Source organism: Bidens hawaiensis, unplaced genomic scaffold (genome assembly GCF_021521415.1).
Source record: "Bidens hawaiensis isolate Kalapana, Puna unplaced genomic scaffold, B.hawaiensis_p1.1 tig00000369_1, whole genome shotgun sequence".
In the NCBI taxonomy this organism is placed as follows: Eukaryota; Viridiplantae; Streptophyta; class Magnoliopsida; order Asterales; family Asteraceae; genus Bidens; species Bidens hawaiensis.
In genome coordinates this window covers 5,224,057-5,241,247 of record NW_027491028.1, presented here as the reverse complement: position 1 = coordinate 5,241,247, position 17,191 = coordinate 5,224,057, and positions in this window count along the sequence as shown.

Genomic DNA, 17,191 nt, shown 5'->3' with positions numbered 1-17,191 from the left:
CCTCTCAAAAACCCTAACACCATCCTTAACTATACATCCTAAGGGAACTCGATGAAGATGACAAACATGTCGACTACATCATACCCTGCTGTGGTTACTACTCTCTCTGTTGTAACAGGTTTATATGGTTAATATTTATCATGTTTTCTATTACTTACATAAAGAACTGATCAACATGTGACATCAGAGCGATGTTGATTAATCAGTTCTTTTGTTTTTCTTATACTTGATGAAGATCATGAATTTGAAACCAAAATTGATTTTTGAGGACATTGTCATTATTTATTTATTTTTCTATCCGTGAGATTGAATTCATGCAAATAAGTTTTAATAAACAAATCAATTTTTTCAAGTCAGGTCTGTTACTTTTGATGATAGATCATAAGCGTAAATAACTAATATCGCAATAATATAATAATAACAATAATAATACTGATAAGAAATTGGATCGTTTAACAATAATATGAACACAATTGATATTGGAAACAATTTTATTATAAATTGAATATTGTTTGTGATGATTACAATTAACCGAGGAGGGGTATTTATACCCTCAGGTGACGGTTATTTCCGGCGACGGTTACTCCGACGGTTACTCCGGCAAGGGACACGATGTTTCATAAAACGTCGCATCGGTTCTATGTATCATATTTACATTTTGTACACAAACTATCACCTAGTTACAATTATTGCACTAAACTATACTAACGGTATTTTCTAACATAGTTTACTAAACATTAATAAACTTAACAGGGTCGATGATTAACTAACTATCACCCCCTTAATCTCGATCTTGTATTGCAAGGTCCTTGACACCTAGTAGTTTGCGCATCTCCATGAACTTGATTCTTGGTAATGCGTCGTTAGTATATCTGTCTTCTGTTATTCGCCACAATGTGCTCCACTTCGATTTGTTGCTTCTCCACGCATTCTCGTATGAAGTGGTATTTTGTACTTATATGTTTGCTTCGCCCGTGAAATACTGGATTTTTCATCAATGCAATTGATGACCTGTTATCCACAAACAGTGTCACTTTCTCTTGCTTCCAACTAATCAAGTCTTCTAACAATCCTTGTAACCATAAGGCTTGACATGCAGCTGAGGCGGCTGCCATGAATTTAGCTTCACAAGATGATAGAGCAACTGTAGATTGTTTCTGAGTATTCCATGCAATTGGAGCATCACAGAAATAAAATACAGTTCCAGTTGTGCTCTTTCCATCATCAACATCTATGTTATAGCTGCTATCACTATAACCCTTCAATACTTTCTGCCTCCTTTCTTGTACTGAATTCCATACTCAATTGTACCTCTTAAATATCGTAGTAAGTGTTTCACAGCTTTCATGTAAGCTACTTTTGGCAAGTGAATAAACCGACTTGCATATCCTTATGCAAAGTTTATGTTTGGTCTTGTATGAGTTAGATACCTTAGACATCCTATCAGCTTTTGGTATTCCGTTGAATTTGCTTCAGCTCATTCTTCATTCTTTGATAATTTTAGACCAGCTTCCATTGGGTATCGCGTAGTATTACATTCTAACATCCCAGTGTCCTTTAATAGCTTCTTCGCATAACCCGATTGCTTTAACGTCACATCTTCTTCATTTTGTAGTACTTCGATCCCTAGATAGTACTTTAGTTCTCGAAAATCACTCATTTCGAATGATTTCTTCATTTGCTGCTTGAATTTTGAGATATATTCTTTATCGTTTCCTGTTATGATTAAGTCATCAACATAGACGCCTACTATTAGCTTTCTTTTTCCCTTTTCACGTGTATACACTGCTTCTTCTCTTGGGCATTTCTTGAAACCAAGGTCCTTTAAAGTCTTATTTAATTTAATATTCCAAGCTCGTGGTGCTTGACGTAGTCCATATAATGCTTTTATTAGCTTGTGGACTTTGTTTTCAGTTCCTGATTTCGCGAAACCTTCAGGTTGTTCTACATATACTTCTTCTTTAAATTCATCATGCAAGAATGCTGTCTTGACGTCGAGGTGATGAATAGTCCATCCTTCATGTGCAGCAAGTGCGAGTAGTAGACGAACGGTTTCGATTCTAGCTACTGGTGCGAATACTTCTTCATAGTCAATACCATGTCTTTGTATGTATCCTTTTGCGACAAGGCGTGCTTTATATTTTGTTACTTCACCTTTCGCATCTTTCTTCAGCTTAAATACCCATTTCAAACCAATGAGCTTGTGTCCAGTAGGTAGGTTGGTCAGTGTCCATGTTTTATTCTTTTCTATCGAATCTAACTCGTCTTTCATTACCTTTTCCCGTGCATTATTTCTTGTCGCTTCTTTGTTATTCATTGGTTCTTCGTGCATCAACAGGAGTTCATTTCCATATATGTCAACTCCTTGAATTACAAAATCTCCATGCTCGTCCATGGCTGGAGCTTTTTCATATACTTCGGCCAAATTACGTAGACCTTGAATTGGTTTGTCATCTACGTTAGGGTCTAACTCTTCACTTTCAGTGTTTTCATTTACTGATTCATTTTGCGAAAACACAGGAGATTCATCTTGACCTGGACTGGATGAGTTAGAGTCTGTTGAGGGTGTACTTTGCCCCATCGACTGAGATCCTTGGCTTGGTGGGGGGGGGGGGGTACTTGGGGTTTCTGGTTCATCGGGATCTTCCCCATGGGTCTCATCTTGATTATCATCGGTCCTTCAACCACAAAGTCTACCCATTCGGGTCCTTCATCGGCTTTTGTGAGATGATTCTTCCAATCCCATGCCTTGTTTTCTTCAAATTCCACATCGCGGCTCACCATTACTTTATTTGTATTTGGGTTATATAACTGATATGCTTTACTTCCTAGTTCGGTTCCCAAATAAATGGTTCTTTCACTTCGATCATCAAGTTTCCTTAAATTTACTGCAGGAATATTTGTGTGAGCCAAACAGCTGAACACTATCAAGTGTTTTAAATTTTGCTTTCGCCCTGACATTGCTTCAAATGGTGTTATATTTTCAAGGGCCTTTGTTGGTGTGCGGTTTAACACATACACCGCATGTCTCACTCCTTCACCCCAAAAGTTTTGTGGGACATTCATACCTTTTAGTAGGCATCATGTAGTTCCGATCACGGTCCTTGTATCATCGTGAAAATTTTGGATCAAAGTTGCCAAGTTCAAAACTCAAGGGACCAAAAATGTCAAAATCTAAACCTTAGGGTTTAAAATGAAAATTTTGTTCTTCTGTCCCATAGCGATAAGCGATGGGACACGGGACAAGCCCATCGCGTATCACGAAGGGCTTGGTCAAAAATCAAGAGAAGATGGTCAACGGCGATACACGATCGCCAAAGAATCAACGTCATCGCGTATCGCGATGACGTGGTCTGACACCTCCAACACGTGTTCCGACACGTGTCCACACGTGGCACACCGTCCGCCACGTGTCAACACATGGCACAATGCCTGCCACGTGGCTCCACGTGGCAGACCTAGTTGTGACTGGCCATAGCTACGTCGTAATACGTGACGGGCTAGCCTAAAGCCATCGCGTATCGCGATGCCCCTCCTGGAAATGTCTATAAATAGCAAGCTCGGTCATCTCATTTTTCACACTCAAATTTGCATACCTATCTCTCTCAAGCTCGGCCAACACGTGTTCCAACACGTGGAACACCGTCCGCCACGTGTCAACACGTGGCACAACGCCTGCCACGTGGCTCCACGTGGCAGACCTAGTTGTGACTGGCCATAGCTACTTTGTGATACGTGACGGGCTAGCCTAAAGCCCTCGCGTATCGCGATGCCCCTCCTGGAAATGTCTATAAATAGCAAGCTTGGCCATCTCATTTTTCACACTCAAATCTGCATACCTATCTCTCTCTAGATCCCATAAAAGTGTACTCTCGATTACCTCGAAGTATGTGCCCAAATTCCTTGATTTCCGCACCTAAATACCGACGTTTCCTTGATATTCGTGCCACATCCTGACGACGTTCCAACAAAGAAGGTGTTGCCATCGCGACGTCCCGACGACCCGCCTCGTAAAGCGTGCCGACGTGGGAAGAAGTCTTGGTGCCTCGTGTTGCATGCAGAAGAAAAGGTGTCGAAAGGAAGCTGTATATAAGGAAGATAAAGAAGTCAAAGAGGCGTTAAGGTGCTGCATGATTGTGTAGGGTATTCATAAGCCGACCAAGGTAGGCATAATGCCCGAAAATAATGATAAAATATTATATAAGGCTTAAAGCCCTCGATCAAATAAATGAAAATATAAAAAAGAAAAGAAAAGAAAGAAATATGAATATATATATATATATATATATATATCAATGTGATTATATTATATGACTCTTTGTTATAGAATATTATTTAAGTAATAATGATTATTCTTAAATAATAAAAAAAAGAAAAGAATACGTTTCTTAGAGAAGAAGAAACGTAGGGTTATATAGAAAAGCAAAATAAAATTAAAACTAAAGGTTTATCATATAAAGAAAAGAAAAGAAAATAAGTTAAAAGAAAGACTTTTAATTTATAAAAAGAAAAGGATGCTTTTTAACCGAGGTTTGAAAGTAAAGAAAATAATCGAGGTAAAGATTATAAAGACTAAAGGTCTTAAGCCGGGTTGTATATCCGATTACAAAAAGTTATACTCATACTATAGGTACGAGATAGCAAAAGAAAGACCCTCGAACAGTGTATTGAAGCCGATCCAAATCAAAAAGGTGAAGACGCCCCAACTTTACAAACTTATTTAAAATGAGTCAAATGAGTTAAAAAGGTTTACATGGGGACTACGTGTCACTAAAACGTTATAAACAAAAGTATAAGCCTAGCCCTCAGGCTGTAGTATACGTTTGTCTAGATCTTTACATATGTGGTATACGCGGTAGACACATCGCACCACACCTGGTAATAGTGATGCTTTCCAGCGGGGAGTGTGACCATGTATACACAGGTACATAACTATGTCGAACGCTGCGGTGTTTGCTGAGGTATTTAGTATAGAGACTTGAGTTTATTATTGTGTTGTTATAATACTTGAATATTCCTAAGCCAATATGGGCCTAGCATAACTATGTTCGAGGGGTAATCAAGTAAAAGAAAATATTTTAGCTTCATCATATTCACCAGCATGTGTTGTTGACGTATTTTTTTAAACACGTTGCAGGTAATCAAGATTAGGGCTTGAGATGATGAAGTGCTCAAGATATCCGATGGCTCGAATCTTTTTGTTAAACTTTAATATAAAATGAATGGTGGTTTTGTAAATAAACAAGTAATCCTTTTGTTTAAACTTAAAACATGTATTTTATAAATCCCGTCTTTTATTAATGTAAATATTAAATTTTTAAATCCACATGTTATATAGACTTCCGCTTTTAATACGCCACTCAGATATATTTTCAAACGCGGTACCAACATGAGCGTCGCACGCCAAGGCCGTGGTATGGGGTGTGACAAGTGTTGGTATCAGAGCCATTGATCTTAGCGAATTAGGTATTACAAGATAATACCTAAGCTTCGATCCAAGAATAGGAAAAATATTTTTAATTTAATTGTTAAAATTAAATAAGGATAAGATAAAGATTGGTAAACCTTTTCTTTTCCCTCCCCAATCTAAACCACCCAACTTGTAGATGTCTTTCAAGAAGCTCATGGATGGATTTATGCGACATGCACGAAGAGCTGGAATCCCTAAACCCCTACCAAAAGATAACATGCGTGAGGACTACTATGAGTCTTTCTTCAACCAAGACCAATTCATTGACCGAACTGAACCAAACCAATATACTTCCCCGGAACCGAGAAATGTATGATTAACCGACCCAATAGTCCAGCAATGCCAAGGAACGATCCTTCGAGACATTAAAGCTACCACCCGTTAAGCATACCAATGTACCACCCATCCGAGATCCTAACATATCATCCTTTCGAGATTCCAACGTACCAACCATTCGAAATTCCAACATACCAACCACCAAATCCTCATCCATTGTATTCCTTCCTCTCCAATAAACAAATAAAGAAGGAACGTCAATCCGACTCGTCCGATTGGATGCAATGCCATTTTGACCAACGAAGATGGTACACCGGAACCTCTACTTTTGACTCTGTTGACTCTCACCTCAACACACATGAAGGACCTTCCCATAAGCCAAGAATGAGGGCCATGATGCCGTACGAGAATTTCCGCATGCTCCCGATAGTAAAGGAGATTGCCCAATTGATGGAGGAGGATGATACTGAAGAAGAGTAAGACCTAGAAGAAGAGGACCCTGAGGAAGAAAACCCTAACGAAATGACAACACCGATGGAAGAACCGTCCGACTGTGACTGCCCGCTTGAGCAAGGATGTTTACAACCACTCTTCCACAAGAACTTGAGTTATGGCTCCGTCGATCCCTATGTGCAATACCTCGAGGAACTCAAGAACAAAGCATCATCAAGTTTCCTGCCATACCAAGGCAAGATCCCGTCCATCGAGGAGTAAGAAGATGAAATACGCCAACAAAATGAAGCTGCTGAGGCATTTTTCAATTATCCATCAGATGTGACATCATCGCCATACCCAAACCCGAAGAACCATTACGATGTAGTGATGATGGGGTACCGTGATCCACCGCCAAGATATGGATACCTGAACGAGATCCCGCAGTCCCAAGAGGAACATCTCGACAAGGCTCTACATGAAACTGATGACTTAAGGAAGAAGGTAGCCATTGATGAGGTGAAAAAGAAGAAGATATGAGACAAGCTTCTTTGGAAATGTAACAAATTGACCAAGATCATGAAGAAATATATGAAGGACTGAGAGACCAAGTGAATCGAATAGGGGTGATGTTGTTGTATGTGTTTGTTTGATGTAATCATGAGTATGTAATAAAGGACGTTGAACCGTCCTAAGAATAAGTATAGGTACATATATATATATATATATATCGGATAACGATATATATATATATATATATATATATATATATATATATTTTTGTGTTGTAATGATATATATATCAATTTTGATATATATATATGTGTGTGTGTGTGTGTGTTTTAGTAATGAATAAAACGTGTATTTTAAGAAAAGAATATTGTTTAAAATTTCAGCTAAAAAAAAAAGTTGAAAAAGAAAAAGAAAATGTCGCAACAAAGTAATAATGTTGAAACTTCCCGAAAAGACGTCGACAAAAGAAAATAAAAAGGAAAAGAAAAAGAGATAGAACAAGAAAAGAACAACAAAAGAAAATACCGGACAAATATATGAAACAAATTCATCAAATGATCAAAGAAGCCGTTAGGGCTGAATCCGAAGCTAGGTCTCATTCTAGGCAATCTAAGCACTCTCAATCTGTTAAACCCTCTAGAAAATCGGTCAAATCTCGACCTAAACCGTCCCAAGTTGAAGAAAGTGTTCATGAGTCCAATGTCGATGGTGAGGTTAGACAAAAATTTAAGAAACTAAAGATCGAAGGTTGTTCATTTAAGGATTTCAAGTAGTTTGGACCCAAGGAGTTTTACGGCGACAAAGGCGCAGTTACGACCGTAAGGTGGCTCGAGATGGAATCAATTGTAATCATAAGTAAATGCTCCAATTAAGAAAAGATTCAATACTCTGCCCAAATGTTCAAGGGCGAAGCGTTAGAATGGTGGAACACACTGATTATGAGCAAGGGCCGACAAGAGTTGTACAATCTGTCTTGGGAAGAATACAAGGAAATGATGATGGAGAAATTCTGTCCGATGCATGAAACCGACCAGATCCAAAATAAGTTTCTTAACCATAAGGTCGTAGGTACAAACCTCTGTGGATATAATACCAAATTCCAAGAGTACTGCCGACTCGTTCCCCAACCGGTTAACCCCGAGTCCAGCAAAGTAACCCGATACATATGGGGATTGCCACGGAAAATCCGCGACATGGTTAGGTCACACCTCCCACAAACCGCCAACTCGGCGATGGAGTTAGCTGGTTAACTGATGAGCGACCTTGTACGTAACAAATAGGAAGATAAGAAGATTGTGTCAACCAATGACCAAAGAAGGACTAGGGGAAGCGCCCGATTCAAGGGCAAGGGCGTAAACCAACACTGAACTGGATTCAACTCTAATTCCCCACTATGTAAAACATGTAAAAGGCACCACAAAGGTCAATGCCGTTTTATTCTGTCTTCAACCGCAACTGTTTTTGAATCGTGTCACAAACCCGACCACGCAGCAGCCGATTGCTGGAAAAAGACAATGACTTGCTTTAAATGCAAGGAGATAGGTCATATAAGCTTTGAGTGCCCAAAGAACAAATCCGCGACTGGTGGTGCGGGTGGAAGTGGTCAAGCCAAGAAAGGCAATACAAGGGTCTTCATGCTCGACACTAAAAAAGCGGCCGACAAGCCGGAAACCATCACCGGTACGTTCTTAGTTAACGATACATATGCTAGGGTTTTATTTGATTCGGGTGTCAACTTAAATTTTATAGATTATAGCTTTGGTAGTCTATTAAACGAACCCTAACAAAACTTAACAAAACTCTAAGCGTCGAGACCGCTAGTAGCGAAATCGTTAAAATCTCCGAAGCTCTAGAAAACGGAAAAATTTTGTTGGATGGTTATATTCTGCCTATTCAATTGCTACCAATGACTCTTGCTGGTTTTGACATTGTACTTGGTATGGATTGGTTATCCGACAACCATGCTCGTATCATTTGCAATACCAAAACCGTCGAACTTCGAGCCCCTAATAAATGAACCATTCGAATTGAAGGGGACAAAGACACTGGCCAAGTTAGCATAATTTCAATGATTAGGGCTAACAAATGTTTGAATCAACGATGCATAGTATTCATGGCCTACGTCACCGAAGAATCCAAACCGAAGGAGATAAAGGACGTACCTATTGTCTCCGACTTTACCGATGTCTTTCCCGAAGAACTTCCCGGAATCCCTCCCGATCGTGAAGTAGAGTTTAGGATCGATCTTATTCCAACACTGCTCCAATCGCCAAAGCACCGTATCGATTAGCGCCAACCGAGATGAAGGAATTAAAGAAACAACTCGACGAGCTGCTCGAGAAAGGCTTCATTCGACCAAGTTCATCACTATGGAGAGCGCCAATCTTACTTGTCAAGAAGAAAGATGGATCTATGCGCATGTGTATCGACTACCCAGCTCTAAACAAAGTTACCATCAAGAATCGATATCCACTCCCTCGAATCGACGATCTGTTCGACCAACTCCAATGTGCAAGTTACTTCTCGAAAATCGATCTTCGTTCTGGTTATCACCAACTCAAAGTCCAATCCGAGCATATTCTGAAAACCGCGTTCCGAACAAGGTATGGTCATTATGAGTTCACTGTCATGCCATTTGGACTCAATAATGCGCCAGCCGCATTCATGAATATGATGAATCGAATTTGTAAGACTCAATTGGATAAATTTATTATCGTATTCATCGACGACATACTTATTTATTCAAAGTCTAAGGTTGATCATGAAAATCACATTCGAACCTTACTTGAAATACTAAGAATCGAGAAGTTGTACGGCAAATTCTCGAAATGCGATTTCTTGTTGCACGAAGTGTAATTTCTTGGTCACATCATAAACGTCCATGGTATTGAAGTGGACCCTGCTAAGATCGAAGCTATCTCTAAGTGGGAGATTCCAAAGTCGCCAATCGAGATCCGAAGTTTCTTAGGTTTGCCCGGCTACTATCGTAGGTTCATTGAAAACTTTTCTCGTATAGCCGTTCCCCTAACTTCTTTGACTCGTAAAAATATCAAGATGAATGGGGGACTAAACAACAAGAGGCGTTCGATATACTTAAACAAAAACTTACCCAAACACCTATACTGGCCTTGCCATAAGGTACTAAGTACTTTGTTATCTTTAGTGACGCGTCTCACTCCGGTTTGGGACGCGTACTGATGCAACGAAAGAAAGTGATTGCTTACGCCTCTCGACAACTCAAGGTACACGAAAAGAAATACACAACTCACGATCTAGAGTTAGGCGCCATAATCTTTGGTTTAAAGATATGGAGGCACTATTTCTACGGAGTAAGATTTATCGTGTATACTGATCACATATCACGAGGGTAAGGCCAACGTTGTGGCCAACCCCTTGACTCGTAAGGAACATGAAAAACCAAGAAGGGTCCGAGCGTTAAGGTTAGAACTTCAAGTAAATCTCATCGAACAAATCAAATCTACTCAAATCCAAGTGATCAATGAAAACAAGATCTCCCAAGAAAAACGTAACGGCGCCATTGATTCGCTAGTCAAGGGTGACGATGGTATACTTAGAATGGGAAACCGGATATCGGTACCAATCGTTGGGCACTTGCGTGAGAAAATTATGAATGAAGCTCACAAGTCCAAGTACATGATGCACCCCGGTAGTAACAGAATGTACCATAATCTCAAACCAAACTACTGGTGGAATGGGATGAAAAAGGACACCACTTCGCATGTTGAGAAATTTCTAACATGTTTGAAAGTCAAGGCTGAACACCAAAAGCCATCGGGATTTCTTCAGCAACCCGAAGTTCCTGTTTGGAAGTGGGAGTTAGTAACCATGGATTTCATCACTAAAATCCTGAAGACGACTCGACAACATAATGCAATTTGGGTTATAGTGGATAGACTAACAAAATCCGCTCACTTCATACCCATCAATGAATCATACTCAATGGATAGATTAGCGCGTATCTATGTGAACAACATCGTTGCTTTGCATGGGGTACCATTATCTATAATTTCTGACAGAGACAGTCGTTTTACTTCTCACTTCTAGAAAAGCTTCCAACAAGCACTAGGTACAAAGTTAAACCTTAGCACCGCCTATCATCCACAAACCGATGGGCAAAGCGAAAGGACAATTTAAACGTTGGATGATATGCTTCGTGCTTGTGTGATAGACTTAGGTGGAAGTTGGGACGACCACTTACCCCTAATGGAATTCTCGTATAACAATAGCTATCACATGAGTATTCAAGCCGCACTGTTCGAGGCGTTATATGGTTGAAAATGTAGAACGCCCGTGTGCTGGTATGAAACCGGAGATAATCAATTATCTGAACCCGAGATAGTCCAAGAAACAACCGAAAAAATCATACAAATCCAAGAACGACTTAAGACGGTCCGTGATCGCCAAAAGAGTTACGCCGATGTCCGTCGTAAGCCGTTAAAATTCAATGTCGGTGACAAAGTGTTATTAAAAGTCTTGCCATGGAAAGGCGTCGTTCGCTTCGGTAAGAAAGGAAAACGTATCCCACGATTCGTAGGACCATTTGAAATACTCGAGCGAACAAGGATGATGTGTGTCTAATGAGTGCAATTTCTTTGGAACTCACAAATAAGCTTTAAATTTAAAATGAAACTCCTAATGAATCCACACACAACCGGCAAGTGTACTGATCATAAGTAGTATAGACCTAAGAAGTCCGAGTATCGAACATAAGGATACGTGAGAACGCCTATGATAACTAAACCCTAGACAAGACCTTCCTAAGCATAATATTTTTAATTTGATTTTTAATAAATTAAACTTCTTGATCTAAATTACTTTAACTAAATTAACTAATTTAACTTAACGAAAACACTTAACGAAACACTTAATGAACTTAGAATCAATGGAGAAAACGTCTACCTAGGTAAGATTCATATTGAAGGTCTAACAAGCTAATGGATTGAATGATCTCATGACACCGGTATCTAAGGATGACACAACTAAGGTTTGCTCAAGAAAGATAGATAGATAACCTCTCGGTCTCACTAACAAACCCTAACTTATACTTAATTGATTTTAAGAACAGACCGGGAAACGAATGCTAAGGTGTTCTAATATCGACTCTCCTCTCGGTCTCACTGACACACGACCCTAATGGAAACGAATACTACGCAACCAAGGATAGAGGAACAATTTGGTTTAACTTAAACTAGACCAACTAACCGCTCATAAACCCAAACCCGACAAGAACCGAACCCGCTCTCGCGCAATCCTATTCCTAACAAGTAAAAGCAATGAGACGAATTTATTTCCTATCACCTCTCGGTCTCTAAGAAGGGGTTTACCCGCTGAATTATACCAATTAACAATCTCATCAAAACCCTACGGTTGATCCTACCGCAAACAAACTCTAAACACAAAGTAAAGAATTGAACATACAACCATATATCAATCAAAACCAATTCAATTAATCGAAGTATGAGATTATGAGATAAAATTAATAATATGGCAGCCACTAAACACAACCTAATTCATCATTAAACCAAACTTTCAATAGCAATTCAAGTCATATTAATCAAACAATCAATTTTGTTCATCAAAACCGAACAATAATCATCTAACCTAGGTAGAACTAAGAAGTTTAGCCAATCATAATCAATGAGCAGTAAATAAAATAGATATAAATGATAAACATGTTCATATAAATCTGATTACAAAAGGTTTGAATGATTAAAAACCAAAAACGAACTCACGAACGTTAAAATAGTCAAAAATGACAACCGAAGGATAAATGATAGAACTGTAAGCTTGTCCTCCTTGGTTTCTCCTCTAGAGCAGGTGTGGTGACTAGAAATATTATGATAAATTCGTTCATAGGGTATTAGCCCTTTATATATATGTTTAAACACCTCATTCCTAATATAAAATAGGTTAAAACAAGCCCACAAGGCCCACTAGAAGACAAAATAGATGGGGTAGCTGATTCCTGAACATTCTTGGCAGCCTTTGGGACATGTGGGACGTCTCATAGTACGGGCATGGATGCCTCACCTAGTCGTGTAGCACGGCCAGGTCGTGGGTGCTCGTTTCTTCATTTTCTGACTCGTTTATCTTCAAACGCGCATACCGGCTTCTCCGAATCCCGTTTGAGCTGATTCTTTCTTCATTAAACTCGTTTTTTCGCACTCTTCAACATTGGACCTATCATATACACAAAAATTTAGTTTCATGCAAGAACAAGTTATATTCGTTAAGGGTTTACGCACAAAACAACACAAAAATGAGATAAAACGCTATGTGTTTTGCAACACATCAAATATCCCAACACTTGAACCTTTTTTGTCCCGAAAAAGATTTATGCAATGGAATCATAATCGGAAAAAATGATCTTAAAAACATATAGATTATTTTAAAGTTTAGAGAAAAGCAAAAACCGCAATTGCCGATATTGTTGTCCACTTAAACCCATGGCTTGATCTTTACCGGGACAAATAAGATCCAACAATTTATATTACTCAGTGGTTTACACAATTAAGACCGCTTATTTTCACCTTTTACCGGACCAGACCACCCCAATTTGACTTAAACCCCAAAATCAGCAGATTTAAAATTTTTGTTGCTCTTTTTTTTCATGAACAGTTAAGACGATCAAGGGTATTGTTTATCCACCTAAGCTTAAGCATAAAAGTCTACCAAGCAGCCATTAGATATGATAAATGTATAATTAATTAATTAGCTAGTGTTCCCCACAACATGACATACCCCCGTTATCAAGCAATACCCCGAAGCATCACCATAGGTGAGCATGCAAAATTTTATCTGTAGGGTTTACATGTCGCGTGTCCCTTGTGGTCCGTTTCTTAATGGTAATGAGACACGAGCAAGAGGACCCCACATGGCTAACAATGTGGACGATCAAGTCAGTAGTGTATTTGTACTTTTAGTACGTAGTGATCATGTTTATTGACTTATGTCGCAGAAAACTGCGGGTTTGCTCTTTTTTAGCTTTATCTTAAATATTCACAATCCCACTTAGGAATTGTAAATACCCAGATGAATAGACTGCATACAGGCCCATGGTCTCTGGACCCGAAGCATCCCATCAATACAAGAATTAAGGTTATAAAACCATACGCCAATGAAGTGAAAAACACTAAAACTAAGCACTTTCAGATTTATATCATCGGCTACATGGCATACTGTAACATCATGTAATTTTCAGGCCAAAAATGTTAAGTTTCCAAAAATAAGGGACCAGTTTTGCCAAAATTCAAACTCCAGGGACTAAAGTGTAAATTATGTTTTCCTGACCCATCGCGATACGCTAGATCAGAAAGGACACCCATCGCGTACCGCGATAGGGTGTCTGGCACACAGTGACACGTGTGCCACGTGGCATACGGTGGCAACGTCTGCCGCCACGTGGCGCGGCGCCTGCCACGTGTCAACACGTGGCAGGTCTAGTGGTGACTGGCCAAGCCTATGTCGCGGTACGCGACAGGCTAAGCCAAGGGACCCATCGCGTACCGCGATGGGTTCCAAATCTGGCTATAAATAGAAGGGCCACGGGTTTGATCCACTCACATCAAAAATTTACACATACTACTCTCTCTCTAACTTCTCTCACTACCTCGAAATACGTGCCCTCGATCCACCTCGTTTTGCGTGCCCAATATCCGTACTATACCTCGATAAACGTGCTATTCCCTGACGATACTCCAAACAAGAAGGAGGTGCTGTCCCAACGTCCTGACGATCATCTCGAAGTACGTGCCAAGAAGTATTGGTGTCTCGAGAAACGTGCCAAGTGTGGAAAGAATAAGTATTCAAGCGGCATCGAAGTACTGCTCAAGTGTCTAGGGATTTTAAGCCAACAAAGGTAGGCATAATGCTTGACCAAAATAATAATAAAATATTATAAAGGCTTAATACCCCAAGTCGGAGTTATTCTCGATAAACGAAGAAACATATAACAAAGCAAATAAAGAAAAGAAAAATAAAAACATATATGTGAGTATATATATGTATATGATTAATCTTTGTTATAAAATATGTTATTTAAGAATAATGAGTATTCTAGAATAATAAAGAAAAGAATACGTTTCTTAAGAAAGAAGAAATGTAGGGTTTTATTAAATAAACTAAAGGTTTATAAATATTGCTTTTTAACTAAAGGTTTTAAAGTATAAAGAATATTGAACTAAAGGTTTATCAAGATAAATAAGACTAAAGGTTTTAAGCCGGATTGTATGTCCGACTAATAAAAGTTATACTCGTACTATAGGTGCGAGATAGCAAGAGAAAGACTCACGGACGGTGTTGGAAACCGATCTCATTTGAAAAGGTGAATACGCCCCACTTTTACAAACTTGTTTTCAAACAAAACAAATGTGTTATGTGTAAAACTTTACATGAGGCTACGTGTCTCTAAAAACATTTTGAATAAGAGTAAAAGCCTAGCCCTCAGGCTATAGTATACGTTTGTCTGGATCCTTACATATGTGGTTAAATGCGGTGGGCACATTGCACCACGCCTGGTCATGACCTCCATCCACGGTGGGCCGAACCAAAGTATGTTCGAGTGAGAATTACCTTGTGTATATTTATGGTACCTAAGTACGTCGAAACCCTGTGGTGTTTTGATGGGGTGACCTAGTGTAGAGACTCGAGTTTATAATGATATTTGCTGTAACTTGATTATTCCTAAGCCAAGATGGGCCGAGGCTTCCGTGGTCTCGAGGGGTAATTAAGTAAAGAAAATATTTTTGCGTCAGCATATTCACCAGCATTCATTGCTGACGTATTATATAACATTTTGCAGGTAACCAAGATTAGGACTTGAAAGACGAAGAAGCTCAAAGAATCTGATGGCTCGGATAATTTTGTTTAAATATTAAAATGTGATGTTTTTGTAAAACATATAAAGAAGTAAATACTAAACGAGACTTTAGTCTCGTCTTTTGTAATGTAAATATTTAAACTTTAAATCCCCATGTTTATTAAAGTATTCCGCATTAAACCGTAACTCTGATATATTTACAAATGTGGTACCAACTATGGATCATATTCCTAGGCCTAAGATAGGGGTGTGACACATACTCTAACGTTAAACCTACCCAAGAATCATATGATAACATATTCAACTTTAAAATTCATAATATTTTTAACATTCACATTTCATACCAAAAATTGAGGCTTGAGTATGGCCCGAACTTTCATTACTTATCTTCCACGAACAAAGTGCTTTACCCAAAAAAGATTTCCGTTTACCATTTTATCAAATTGCCCTTTCATTCCCAAGGCTAAGCCTACAGACACATCCCAAGTTAAGTGCGTTTTCGTTTATATTATCTTATATTATTAGTAGTTTGAAAAACCAATTTCTGATTTTACTATCATCTTCCATTATTTGCAAAAATATTCATTAAATTTTTGGGACATTCTTCTTTTAAGTTTTCAATCAATTCAGTTTTTCTATTTATTTATTTATTTTTTTTGCCGAAAACATCAATTTCTGATCCCTACACTTAAATTTCACATTGTCCTCAATGAGAGACAAGGAAAAGACAAAACTAAACATAAAGAAAAATAAAGTGGAACAGAGTCCCTGGTATATGTGATCATGCAAGTGTGCGGTGAATCTTTTGTGGGTAAAGCGTTTTGTCCCCAAACTGACTTAAACCTCAAAATTAGCAGAATTAAAATTTTTGTTGCCATATTTTTGTCATGAATAGTTAAGACGATCAAGGGTATTGTTTATCCACCTAATCTTAAGCATCAAAGTCTACCAAGCAGCCATTAGATACGATTAAGGTTCAATTAATTAATAGCTAGTGTTCCCCACAACATGACATACCCCCGTTATCAAGCAATACCCCGAAACCATCACCATAGGTGAGTATGCAAAATTTCATCTGTAGGGCTTACATGTAGCGTGTCCCTTGTGGTCCGTTTCTTAATGGTAATGAGACGCAAGCAAGGGGACCCCACATGGCTAATATCGTGGATGATCAAGTCTATAGTGTATTTCTACTTTTGTGATCATGTTTAAAGACTTATAAGGGTTTGCTCTTCGGATTAATTTTAAATATCCACAACCCCACTTAGGATTTGTGAATACCCAGATAAATAGATTGCATACAGACCCATGGTCTCCGGCCCCGAAGCATCCCATCAATACAAGATTTAAGGTTATAAAACCATACACCAATGAGGTGTAAAACACTAAACTAGCAGTTTAAGATTTATATCACAGGCTACACAGCATACTCTAACGTTAAACCTACCCAAGCATCATATGATAATGTATTCAAATTTTTAAAACTAATGATATTTTCACTTTTTCATACCAAAATTTGAGGCTTGAGTATGGCCCGACCTTTCATTACTTATTTTCCACGGACAAAACGCTTTACCCACAAAAGATTTCCGTTTTAACCATTTTATCAAATTTGCCCTTTCATTTTCAAGGCTGAGCCTACCGACACATCTCAAGTTAAG